At 37.0% G+C, this 13,744-nt stretch overlaps 1 pseudogene; it reads left to right on the top strand.

Moving 5' to 3' along the window:
- Positions 1-4,884: 4,884 nt before the first annotated feature.
- On the top strand, positions 4,885-7,090 carry LOC148998915 (stearoyl-[acyl-carrier-protein] 9-desaturase 6, chloroplastic pseudogene; annotated as a pseudogene).
- Positions 7,091-13,744: the final 6,654 nt, after the last annotated feature.

Below are 13,744 nucleotides of genomic sequence, written 5' to 3'. Positions count from 1 at the left end.
TTCATTGTCTGTTCATATCACATTGCATCATGTTATTTATGTTGTTGTGGATAAACTTGCCTTGTCCATCTACCTTAACCAAATGTTTTAGAATCAATGTATGTTCCATGCCGTTACATGGCCTGCGCGCGTTACACAGCCTTAACATACATTCTCATCCAAAACATCTACTAACTCAACATCACACATAATGCTAATATGACCATGACATGTCTTGATAAATCATATGCAAACAATGCAAGATCATATGAAAATGATGAATTTTGGATATAGTCCATTATAAAATCAATGCATAATACAATAATAAATAACCCAATAAAACACAAATATAAAGATACATTCATGCCTATAGAAAAGATTAATAAATTCAAGGGAGAGATTAGTTATTGATAGATCATAATAATTTCATAAAATATTATCTAAAAGAATACATATTTATATACTCAAAGACAAGATACTAATAAATCAAGATAGACAAAATCTAAACTCAAAATCAAATTATTAAATCAAAGAAATAAATCATATACCAATAAACTATGTAAATCAAATATCATATAAAACGTATTAATAATCAAGATAAGTTATAAATTCAATAAAAGAATCAATCACTAAGAAGTCACGTAAAACTATAAATTAGATCATAGAAAAAGAAGACAATAACATATTGAAAGTGTAAAGATTGTACTTACCGTGGAGAAATCACAAAAGAATATCACCCTTCGATAGAGGGCCTTCAACGCCTCTAAATTATCTTCTTCTTTTCTCTGCACCCTTGTCTTTCTTTTCTATTCTTGCTTAACCAATATAGGCTCTCAATTCTCTTCTTTAATATACTCATCATCTTTCTTCTCTCCCCTCAATATTCCTCAAGATTCCTCAATATTGTCTCTTCCTAAATCCCTATTTTCTTCTCTAAATCCTCGTTTCTTTCACCATCAAATTCTCTCTCCTCTCAATATTCCCTCCTCTTACCATCTCCCATTTCTCTCTCCTCAATATCCCTCCTCCTAACCCGCACGATTCCATCAACCATCTCCTCCCGATTCCCCACGTTTTACTTACATTCCCATACTTAGTTTCTCTCAATACTTGATTCCTCAATATTGGATTCCTCTTTTTATTTGATTACATATTTTATCTCTCATGCAATATTTGATTTGTCTTTATTCCTCTATTTATGCAATATTTTCTTTATCATTTAATCATTCTTTTATTTATGCAATGTTTGCCACGCATGAAATCCCCAAGATTCTAAAGTAGATCCGGATGGGGTTAAAACAATATCAAAATGTGTTATATAATTTATGTAGCTATGAGGCATTGAACCCCGGACCTCTTTCTTTATTAAAGGAGCTTGTTAACCGTCTAGCTAATTCTCAGCCTATGATTGAATTTAGCAAATAAATCCTAGTAACTATGTTAATCCCATACTAGTTCAGCTTTTAACGGTAATTATTTGAATACCAATACAAAATGCCAAGACTACCCTATGTTTTAGTTGCGGGTGTTATAGATTATACTATCATTCTTTCCTTATTTGGATCTCTTGATCATAGTATTATACATTAATTATATTATGTTCATGTTATGTTATTGCATATGTGGGAGGATGATTTCCTCGATACTTGATCTTCGGGGCTGTGGATTACACATTCGGGTATGCCAGATAGGGTACCGGCTGGGTGGATGTGACAAAATGTCCCTATCACCTGTGCCACGAGGCCCTCTTCGGCCATAGGTCAAAGTTTGGATCCCCTGTTCTATGGTTTTTAGTTGACGATACCACAAGTTAATCCAAAAGGAGGTTTTCATTCCGTTACCTATTTTCCTTAGAACCATCCCTTGCTTTCACCTTCATGTCAAAGGGTGTTATTCTTGAAAAGTATCTCATTTTTGGTTCTTACCCGTAGGGTTTTAGGTTGTTGAGTAATCTCCACCTTCACTTTAGGAGCAAAGCTCTGTTGGAAATCTTCCATTCTTCTAAACTCTAACCTTCCTACTTCTTTCTATTGGTAGCTTTTATCCTAAAAATTTGTGGCTAGCTACTTGGCCTTCCTAGGGTTGCCTTGCCAAAATTTTTGGCAACTTGAGTCTATCTTCTTGCAAAAAAATTTCAAGAATCTAAAACACTCATATGATACAAGGATTGGGATTGAAGTATCGACCGCAAAGATAACCCCTCGTCCTTCGAGAGGATAGGCATGCTACTTTCCAATTTGCAAGTTTAGTCATCAATTTAAATGAAATTCAAGTTCATTGACTTGGCTCTCGCATGGAAAAATTAGTCCAAAGATAGATTGAATACTTTTTCATTTTAGTGATTCTCAAAGAGCAAGAAAAAGGCTCTTGTTTTTATGGTTCACATTCTTGCTGAAGAATGCCCCACCTTTCTCAAAATTGATTTCCTACCCTATGATATCGAGAGAATAGTTGTGATAACCCCCATAATCCTAACTCAAAACCTGATTGGGCATGTCCGAAAGTACTAGAAGCTCTAGCTGGAAGAAGTTGTAGGCCATCCTGGATTGAAGCCTATATTTCAGCCCCCAAAGCCCATGGATCTAGATATTGTTGGTGAAGAACTTGCCTTATTGGGAACCGGAAGAAGATTCAGCCGAATCTAGATGGGTAGGTAGATGGATATCCAAAGATGAGAAAAGTGGAGCCAGAAGATGTCCGTGAGCAAGGTAAGACTCCTACATGTTGGTTAAAGTTGCAGTGGTGTTAGGGATCTACCGCAAAGCTAAATGCCCAAATACGTACTAGGGGGCGGTTGCTTAAGGCGGTCGATTGACTAAGCAACCGGCCACTCTGGTGGTCCATTGGAAAACCCCGCCTAAAACCTTAATTTTCCTTTGGCGCCCTTTCTAAAGCCTTCCACGACCTAATTTCGTATTATTTTATTCGTGAAGGCTATTGCGGACTAAGTAAAGGCAGAGTACACATGGTTGGTGGAGAGGAACCTCTATTCGCGAGAGAATCTTCGGAACTCTCTTTGGATCCAAGTGGAGGTAAGTTTAATCACTCTCTTAATCTATTGAATATATATATATATATATATATAACAGTTTATGTTGTTGCTTCCAGTAAGATTGTGTAATAGATACCTTTATCACCCACACCGATGCAAAAAGGATCATCAAAGAGTTTTGGCAATGCTAGTGATATCTATCTTCTCGTGCTTGCACTTACATGCATTGCTATTCTCATTTTTATTTTATCTATTTTTTATATTTGGCAATGGTTTTTAAAAGCGTTGCCAAATGTCTATCGCTTTACCCACACTATGCTTTAAATCCATCAACATATGTGGTTTTTCACAACGGTTATAACTGTGGCTAAACATGATTTTTCGGATGATTTTAGAATTTCTATCGCCAAATGTTAGGTTTTTACCGACACTTTATAGAAACCGCCTAATATGATTTTTAGAATTTCTATCACCCAAAAGAATTGCTGAAAATATTTTGTCCCTCCCCCAAGGCCTATGGGCCCTCAATTGCTATGACTAGTTGATGATGAACCCCCCACCCCAAATTTTTTTTCCTAGTCAATACCAAATCCCAATCACATATTTTTCGTGACAGCATTATAGACATTGTAAAGAAATATGTTGCCTTTTATTTTGGCGACTAATGTACTATTTTTGGCGACACTATTAGACTGTTGCCAAAGAACATTTTTTTCTTTTCTTTTTATAGTGTGTTCTGATCCACTTAATTCTTTAAACCTTCACATGTCAGAATGAGAAAACTAAAATTGAGAAGAAGTTAATCTTATTCAAAGAATTAAAGATAGGAAAAGGTAAGTCACTTAATTATATTATAATGATTAAACATACCTCTATTGTTGTGAGGAGTAATGGTGTTGGGCAGAGAAAGAATCCCCACTTTCGATGATATCCATGACAAAGTGTTGCATGCATTGAAAAAAAATCTTAATGGTAACCTAGATGTCCAACCCATTACAGCCTGATATGCATTTCAAGGAGCACCAGGTAGCTCTAGGTTTGGGTGGCATTTATAACCACAACTAGTCCTTTGATTCCACAACATCAATTGGTTCGAACCTCCATTTAATTTCACGCAAGTTGCATCTTTGTTCATCAGTAGATCACTCAGGTTTGGGTCATTAAGCAATTATGACAACTGTCCTATAAAAACTCGCATTTGTGTAGCTTTGGCGGGTTTCTTTAACCAAGTCATTGCCTATGAGTCGTCGAAACTTGGTTTGTCCATTTGCACCTAAATTTTATTTTCTTCTTATTAATAAACGTGAGATGGAAATCTAACTCGAACTGCCAAGTAACAGAAAATTAAGAAGACTCGGAATGTGACTGAGAACAAGTATACATGGACGGGACCCTGTGGTTACTAATCAAACCTACCAACCCCAACTATGGCGTGTGAGAAAGATAAAAGCTACTCTAATTATTATGTATAAGAAGATCATATTTACCTGAAATGAGAATGACAGATCAACTCCACGAGAGGAGCTAGGATTTAAGATGGATGAGGTCAAATAATGATTACAAAATCTCTATACTAATGTTAAAGCAAAGAGACTAGTGGGTAATAATTTAAAGTCTGTGTTAATTCTTTACAAAAACAATAACAAGTGAAAAAGGATAAAAACACAATGACATTGCAACCCATTGAAGTTTCAATCTTGGACCGTAGGCCACACGGTACTGCCACACAGCACAAAAGCAATTTGGGATAGAAAGAGATAATAGTTGACTTTTGGGTAGGAATCAAATTAAGGTAAAACTTTTAAATATGAAATATGAATGAACAGAGAAATTCTACTATAAAACTCTCATAATTAAATAGAGAATCCTCGCATCCCTTTTCATAGAAGAAAACTTCATCTGCTCAAATCAATATGCAGTTGTCATATGCCTTGAGCCAGCTTTCATTTCCTAGAAAATGCAGTCCTGCTCTCACACATTATCCTCTGGGATCCCAGACTTCGTCAGCAACTGCCACCAGTAGATTATGGGGACGACGATCACCAGTCCCTGCTGTGGTGGCTGCTGCAGTTCAGCCCATCGCAAACATCCCCACTGTACCACCGGAGAAGGTGGAGCTCCTCAAATCACTTAGTGGGTGGGTGGGAGAAAATGTCTTGCCGCTGTTAAAACCAGCGGAGAAAAGTTGGCAACCACACGATTTCTTGCCAGACTCAACCCTTCCATCAGATGAATTTACGGAGCAAGTTTTGGGCTTGCGTGAGAGAACAGCAGGATTGCCTGATGAGTACTTGGTGGTATTAGTGGGTGATCTAATCACAGAAGAAGCTTTGCCATCATACACATCTTTCCTCAATAGATTCGAAGGGATCAAAGATCCAACTGGAAACAGCCCCGATGGTTGGTCTGTTTGGATTCGATCTTGGACGGCTGAAGAGAACCGGCATGGAGATCTTCTCAACAAGTATTTATACTTGTCTGGACGAGTCAACATGCATATGGTCGAACGCACCATACAAAACCTAATCACCGCTGGCACGGTGAGCTATTGATTCTTCATATTAAAAAGCTAGGGTTGGCTGGCATTTTTACGTGAATACATGTTAGGTACTTTTTGACTAATACATCAAAAGCTCTAAAGCTAATGATATGCATGCATTAGGTAAAATCAAATGGATCTTACTAAATGCTGTGTCCTAGCTGGTGCTGCTTAGTGTAGTGTTGGGACTGCATCATGTATTTCTGATAAATATTGATGTTTTAACAACCAAAGATTCCATCTCTTTTATTCCCCAAGGTAACTTCTTGCTCATTTCTCCCTTCATAGTTCATTCTCTCTGATCACTTCCTTTCGTATCTAAGGGTTTCCCAACAATCTTTCTCTTTAGGTGAAGACAAGGTTATGCCTATGCTTGCTTGAACCATGCAGCATGCCAAACTTTTCTCTCCTCTCCATCTGCTTTCTCTTCTCTTTTCCGTCCCTCTTTCTCATTCTTTCTCAATCTGATTCATCTTCAATCTGTTTACCTGCCCTATCAATTGTTTTCAAACTGATCCATCTATGGCGTCGATGGTATCATCTATTGGTGTGGTTGTGCTAGTACTCGAGGTCTGTGAAATTAGAGTTTTTGTGATGTTGTGAAAAAAGATCGTGGGACAGTTTGAAATAATCGAAATTAAAATTTACCATGCAATGTTGGACAGCACAAGCCACATTAACTAACTATCGAGGACCCAACATTTTAGTAATATCTATTTTGTATGGTATGACATTAAAACCCATGCACTACCATCGTGGGACTGAGATTTTGAGTCTTGAAGATGTATGTGTTTTCCCCGACATTTATCCACCATACATTACGTCTACCTTTGAGTGCTAACACAATAAATCAGAGGTGAGACTCCGAGTGAGTATCAATAGAACCCTTCTAATATGTAGTAAAAGTATGAAAAGAGCACATACTAAACATCTAGATTCTGAAATTTTCACCACTCATGAATGCATCTGTGTATCTTTGACATTTTATTTGCTCTTTTGGTGTCTAATGACAGAGCCCAATATTAAAAATCACTCCGTACATGGGAATCACGTACACTTCATTTCAAGAACGGGCAACATTCATAACACATGGCAAAACAGCTTTGTTGGCAAAGCAGAGCGGTGATCCCGTGTTAGCCACTATCTCGTGGTACCATTGCAGCTGACGAGAGCGACATGAAAAAGGGTATCAACGGATGATGGAGAAGCTATTAGAGGTAGACCCCACAGATGCCATGCTAGCAATTGCTAATACTTTGGGTCCAAACATTACGATGCCGGCCTACTTGATGTTCGATGGTGAAAACTCGAATATCTTCAACCATTTCTCCATTGTCACACAGAAGCTTGGTGTTTACACCATTGCCGATTACTTGGACATATTAGAGTTCTTGATTGGGAGATGGAAGCTGGAGAAGGTTGTGGGTCTCAACGGTGAAGGCCAGAAAGCCCAGGATTTGGTTTGTGGGTTGCCTCGTAAGATTCGAAAACTACAAGAATGGGCTGAAGAACGAGCCCAAAAGATGAAGCCACAAACCCTACGCTTTAGTTGGATCTTCAACAAAGAAGTCACTGTGTAGTGATTTTTAAATATTATTACCTAGAAGACGAAGCCACAAACCCTATGCTTTAGCTGGATCTTCAATAAAGAAGTCACCGTGTAGTGTTTTTTAAATATATATAATAATAATAATCCAGCATGATAAGATAATAAAAATCACATGTTAATTTTGATTAATTTTTATCACCTCAATTTTCTCATGTGTCAATTTCCATGGGGTGGCTTTCTAGAGAGAGATTGATGAAAATTGACAAGAAGAAATTGTGGCGACATGAATCCAATTTAAATTAGTGTGAGAAGTGAGAACAATGTTTTTTCTTCTTAAAAAAATATTCAAACAATTAAGCTCCCAATTAACAGTTGAGAAATAAATGGTGAGCTGGCATTGTGTTCTAAACTAATAATGGTATATTATGTATCCAAACAATGTATAGCTTGTATCTTTTATTATTATACAAACAACCCCCTCCCCTCAATTTGTCTCCCTTTTCTTCTTCTTTTTGGGTAATCATGCATCTAAATGGTATGTATCTAGAGGTGGAGTCAAGATTTAACATCGAAAGGGGTTAGATACCAATGTTTCACACAAGTACACAACAAATTTTCTACCCATTATCTTTCTCGTAAAATTTTTTCTTCAAATAGGAGTCCAAAAACTTATATTTCATGCATGGAAAAGGTGTTAGAGGGGAAATTTCAAATTTTGGGAAGTGAATAGGGGGAATTTCAAAAAATTGGGAGGCGGAGAAGTGTTGATATTTCACCGTCAATGACACAGCCTCGGCGGTGAATATTGAGAAGGACCCGATGGGTGGGAATGACGGCATCGCCATGGCACGCGCTGTGGTGATTGTCTCGCAGATGACGGCATGGTTGCTCAAAAGTGAGGATGGCTGGGGAGAGGCTGAGGTATAAGACAAAATTGCCCTTGATGGGGAAAGGTTTCCAACTACCATTACACTGAGAGAGGATGATAGGGCTTATGTTGTATATGGTAAGTTTGACAAGGGTATGGCTGGGAATATGGATGTAGAAGAGTTTAGCATAGAAGAAATGGAGTGGCCTAGGTTGAAGAACAATGAAGGGACCGTTTGGTTGTGGGCTTTGGTTTAGTTTATTTCTTGCTTTGGAGGTTTCAGATGGGTCGGCTTGTAAACAACCTAAACAAGAAGGCTACCTGAGTCCTAGACGAAATTTTCAATCATGGGAGGAGGTTTCTATGAGGCAAGTGTGGGGAGGAAAAATGCATCATCCTTGAAAAGTTACCTAGCAATCTTATTCATTGCGAGCAAAAGTAGCACATAAGTTTGTTATCCATTGAGTGTAAAGAGGCCAAACTTTCAAACTTGAAACTGAAAGGGCCATTCCTTGAAAAGTTGTATGATAGTTCATCTGAGGGTGAAATTGTGCTTGGTATCGTGAGAAAATTTTATCTTATCATCATGAAAAAGTAATTGTGATAGCTAGTAATAATGAATCTCATGTCAATGTAGGATTTGATTGGTCTTAAGATCCATGCTTCTTAATGAAGAGATTGTGGCTTCAAACCATGCAAATGGCATATGTAATATCCTCATTTGCCATATATATAAAATTCTTTTTGCCTATTACAAAAATAATGAATTTTTTTCTTTGGTGATAAGTAAAAAATAGTAGCCAACTGGGTCGAATCACGGTTGGTACAATAGCCCGGGTTGGGACCGGTTCCAGAAGTAAACCCAAAGGTGCCTTGATCACAAAGGAACTCAACAGCTATAGGAAGAAACGTGATCCTGCCAAGTTTAATATAGGAAATCATGCCCCATATGGAAACTGAGGGAGGAAACCATATGATCAGACAGCTACAAATGGGACTTGTGAATTGATCCAACTGTTGGCAATGAGAGGTAAACCCTATATGAATCAAAGCATAACACAAAGAAAATGTAATTTTTGAATCATTTCCCTCCAAGTAGCTCTGCTGCTTGCCAAAATTCTTTGGAGGTGCTCTTATTGATTTAATCATCAGAGGTGGCTTCCCAACCACTGAGTCAGCCCATGTCTGACATTTGTTTTGTAGGCATGAGTAAGAGTAAGAGCAGCACATAAGTATGTTTTCCACTGAGTGGAAAGAGGCCAAACTTTCGAATACGAAACCGAAAGGACCATTCCTTACAAAACTGTATGATAGTTCATCTGAGGGTGAAATTGTGCTTGGTATTGTGAATAAATTTTATCTTATCATTATGAAAAAAATAAATGTGATAGCTAGTAATAATAAATCTCATGCCAATATAGGGATGATCGGTTTTTAAGATCCATGCTTCTTAATGAAGAGATTGTGGCTTCAAATCTTGCGTATTATATACATAAATTTTTTTTTAAAAATAATGAATCTTTTTTTTTTTAAACTTTCTTTCCTAGTATAGTAATTGATACAAAGATTTAACAGAATAACAACCATTACCAGAAGGCCCCGTAGCTGCAAATCATAACCTCTTACCTGCTCAGGGCGGATCTTAAGAATAAAGCGCATTTCCTGGGGTGAAGAGGTTACGAATGAGGGTAGTATTCCATCTACCAGATTCATCTAGAAGGTCTTCAACCCAAGTAAGAGGACAGCCTACTCGTCTTCGAGAGTTTATCTTGAAACCAATACAAAGAAGATTTACCACAAAATAATCATGAAGAACTAGTGTGCAACTATGTAACAGTGAGCAACAAACCGATATAATTTGATTTTTTTTTTGGGGGGGGGGGGGGTTTGGGTTACAAGGGTGGTATTTATATCATGGAGAATGGGATGATCTAGAATTTTTAACTAAACTAGTAAAAATATACATGCAAATGCACCTGTTTCATATCTTTGAATTTGAAATTCAACGCAAATGATTAAAAGTGCAGTTGAGACGGAGAGAGAGATGCGATGTAATGTTGGTATTCCCTTCAATGCATGAGATAATGTGATTAAACAAGTTGAATTCTTTAAATACGTCACAGCTTAGGCAATCAAAGCGCCCTTGTTTTCTAGCTCTTAAAGAGAAAAAACAAAAGGGTACAACAAAAATTAAAAATAGCAATAACCATAAAGAGGAAGAAGGGCAATCTATAAGATTTATTTCTTGGCATGCCCACCTAAAGCAAAGAAACCAGATTCTAGACTCTTCCTTGCTTTTGCTATTGTATTTTCTTTGTCGACTTTTCAACAAGGATCTCAATGATGTGGGGTTTGGTCGAAGTATGGTGGATGGAGTAGAGAAATAAAACTTATGGTTTTTGTTTTTTGGTAAATAAAAAAATTAAAAAAAATAATTGTAAGTACTTAATTTTAGTTTGAGGATCATTTCATTTTTTAATATTGAGGGGATGAGTTAGAAGGAGATGGAGGTATTAATTAATATTAATTATTATGAATAATTACAAAGGCCCTCTTATACGAAAGCTTAAGTTACTACCTTATCTATTTTTCCTTCCGGGGTTTTTTTTTTTTTAAACCCGGCTTTTTAAAAATATTAATCGGGTAAAAAATAGAAAGATGTCACGTCATCAATTAACTAACAAAACTTAATTATAGGGGGCATATTAGTAATTTTGAGCAAAGTCTGAGTTTGGGTAAGTAACGTAAAAAGTACAGTGGATAAGATAATAATTAAGCTATAGTACAAGGTGGCATTAGTAAATATATGAAGGGCAAAATCGACATTACATTTCTAAACTTAATGGCCTTTTAGCACCTTTAGAAGTGAAGGGAGGCAATAGTAATTTTATAAGGAAACTTTAATTACAAACATATTAAGCCTATCCAATTGGAATGACATTGAGGGTATTTTAAGAAAGAAAATGTAGCCATCCTTCTCTAGTTCATGCTTTTATAACAGTAATAATAATAATATGATATGAAATATGATAGTAGGATATGATTATTAATAAAGATTCTGGCTAAATCATGATAAAGGAAAACCCAAATGCTGAAATACTAGAGTCCAAATCCTCTACCCTTGCAGGTAAAGGGTCGTACTACCCTCACATGCCTTTACTGCACACTTTTAGGACTGGTCCACCTCTAGTGCACCTTTTTGGAGCTCATAGGCCTTCCTTTTAACTATGTAGTGGAGTAAGTGTGAGGGTAGTGGATCCAATTCCTTCTAATAAGGGAATTATTGACTTCAAATAATAAAAATAAATAAATAAGAAATCAAAAAGGAAAATAAATAAAAAATTATTTAGCTGAAATTTAATAATATGGATTTTTTTGGATGAATAAACTAAATTAACAAAACCCCAAAGGGGAGAGAAAAATGTACAAAGGGGAAAGAAGGGGGAGGAAGGAGAGCAACCAGTCTTTAAGAAGAAAATTGGAGGGTAGAGCGAGCTCTAACCTCAGGTAACGACAATGAGCTTGTTCCATGGGATATCAACAACCAAGGGATGGAAGATGAGCTGGAGCCTGTTGAAACATTAGAACAAGCTTTCCAAATCCTGTCCATAGATCTAGATTTAGAAATCTATCTCTTAAGGTTCCTTTCCCACCACAAGTGATAGATAGTAGCACGAAAGACCATTCCATCAACATGATTACAGATAGTAACCAAAAAAACACTTCAAAACCCATGAGGGAAGGGGCCAGATAGAGGGAGTGGGCAAGAGGTCAAGAGGAAAATAGGTGGTCAAGATCCTCTGAATCATTCTAGCAAAAAGTGTAGTTAGGGTTAACAAGGATATAATGGCTAATGAAAAATGATTGGATAGGAACGGAAGGATTCAGGGCTCCCTAGAGGGTAAGGGAATGACAAGGGATATGATCTTTGAACCAAACTAATTAATGCAGCTAGGTCATCTTATGCACACTTCCACTATATTCTTAGGGGGTAGCTTTTATATATAATTTAAATTAAGGCAAGGCCTCGGCCCTTGTCAAAGAATTTGAACTCTTGCCATCATACTATGAGGCATTGATTTTAATTTTGCCAACTCTGATCAACCCCCAAAGGTTAATCTACTTTATTTCATTTGATCTCCCATGTCTACAATGAAGATCCCAATCTTGATAATGATATGCAAGATTTAAATTGTCAGATTTGGCGATTTTAAAATTTTATCATATTTCATATACTTTTTAACAATTAATGATTATTGTTTATAAAACAATATCTATTAGTCCCATACAATAATAACATGCGTTTTTCGGTTAGAAGTGCCAATCATATTTAATTAATCGTAATATGTCATCTCCTAACCATATGGAAGTGTTCAATTATATCACTGAACTTACTATTTCATATCAGTAGAGTCTTTAATTAGTAGTTGAGTTGGAAGTGCTTTAGTTTCCATCAACATCAGGAAATTGTTGGGTTATGAAAAACCCACCGAATAGAACAATCAGCAAACAAGAGAAAAGAAGAACAAAAGAATTTACGTGGAAAACCCTTAAAGGGAAAAAACCACAGGCAAGAGAGAAAACTCCACTATAGATAAAGAAATATACAAGAGGGAAGATTTTGGGATGAATTACATGTGGAGGGGGAGGCATCCTTTTATAGCCTCTCCCCATCCTACCTTCTCCCACATCTACTCGAACTGGGACTAAAACTCTCAACAAACTCCCACTTTTTTTCAATGTGGAATAACAACTCCAACTCTACTAGATGTGGGACAAAGACTATACAACAATCTCTCACTTGGAGATTTGATTGAGAACTAATTAATCTCCACACCATTTTCTATCTTGCCACCACCATGTTGTCTACGTCTCTGTCAAGCCATACAAGGATCTGTACCAAATGAACTTGTCAGTGTTGATTGCCTTTGTCAATGCATCTGCTAGATTCTCTTTTGTGTGGATTTTCTACATATCCACCCTTCCGTCTTCCACCACTTCACGAACAAAATGATATTGTACTTCTATGTGTTTTGTCCTGGAATGAAAAGCTGGATTCCTTGCAATGTGCAAGGCACTCTGACTGTCACAATACAAGAGAATCTTCTCGTGTTTGTACCCAAGTTCTTCCATGAATCTTCTTATCCAAATTGCTTCTTTTGTGTAGCTGCCATATACTCAGCTTTTGTTGTAGAAAGTGCTACAACTATTTGTAGTTTAGATACCCAGCTCACAGCTCCTCCTGCAATTGTAAACACATAGCTAGAAGTGGATCTCTTTTTATCAAGATCACCTGCAAAATCAGAATCAACATATCCTCTGACAGTAAATTCAGATCCTCTATAACATAGAGCAGCATCCGAGGTTCCATTAACATATCTTAGGATCCTCTTCACAGTAATCCAATGCTCTCATCCTGGATTCGCCATGTGATGACTAACCACTCCCACTGCATGTGCAATGTCTGGTCTTGTACATATCATAGCGAACATCAGACTCCCCACTGCTGATGCATACGGTACTCAAGACATCTCCATTATGTCTGCTTCATTGCTAGGACACATACTTGAGGATAACTTGAAATTAACAGGAAGCGGGATAGAAACTGGCTTACAGTCTTGCATATTGAAGCGGCGCAAGATTTTCTTTAAATAATTCTTCTGAGATAGCCAAATCTTCCTGTTATTTCTGTCTCGGTGAATTTGCATCCCTAGAATCTTGTTTGCGGGTCCCAAGCCCTTCATTTCAAATTCCCTAGCCAACTAAGCCTTTAATTCTATGAGCCGATCTTTGTTGGGGCCTGACACCAACATATTA

Source organism: Hakea prostrata, unplaced genomic scaffold, assembly GCF_041222555.1.
Source record: "Hakea prostrata isolate BN-2017 unplaced genomic scaffold, UWA_Hpros_2 contig_96, whole genome shotgun sequence".
NCBI classification, from domain to species: domain Eukaryota; kingdom Viridiplantae; phylum Streptophyta; class Magnoliopsida; order Proteales; family Proteaceae; genus Hakea; species Hakea prostrata.
This window is presented reverse-complemented; position numbering and strand designations above follow the sequence as displayed.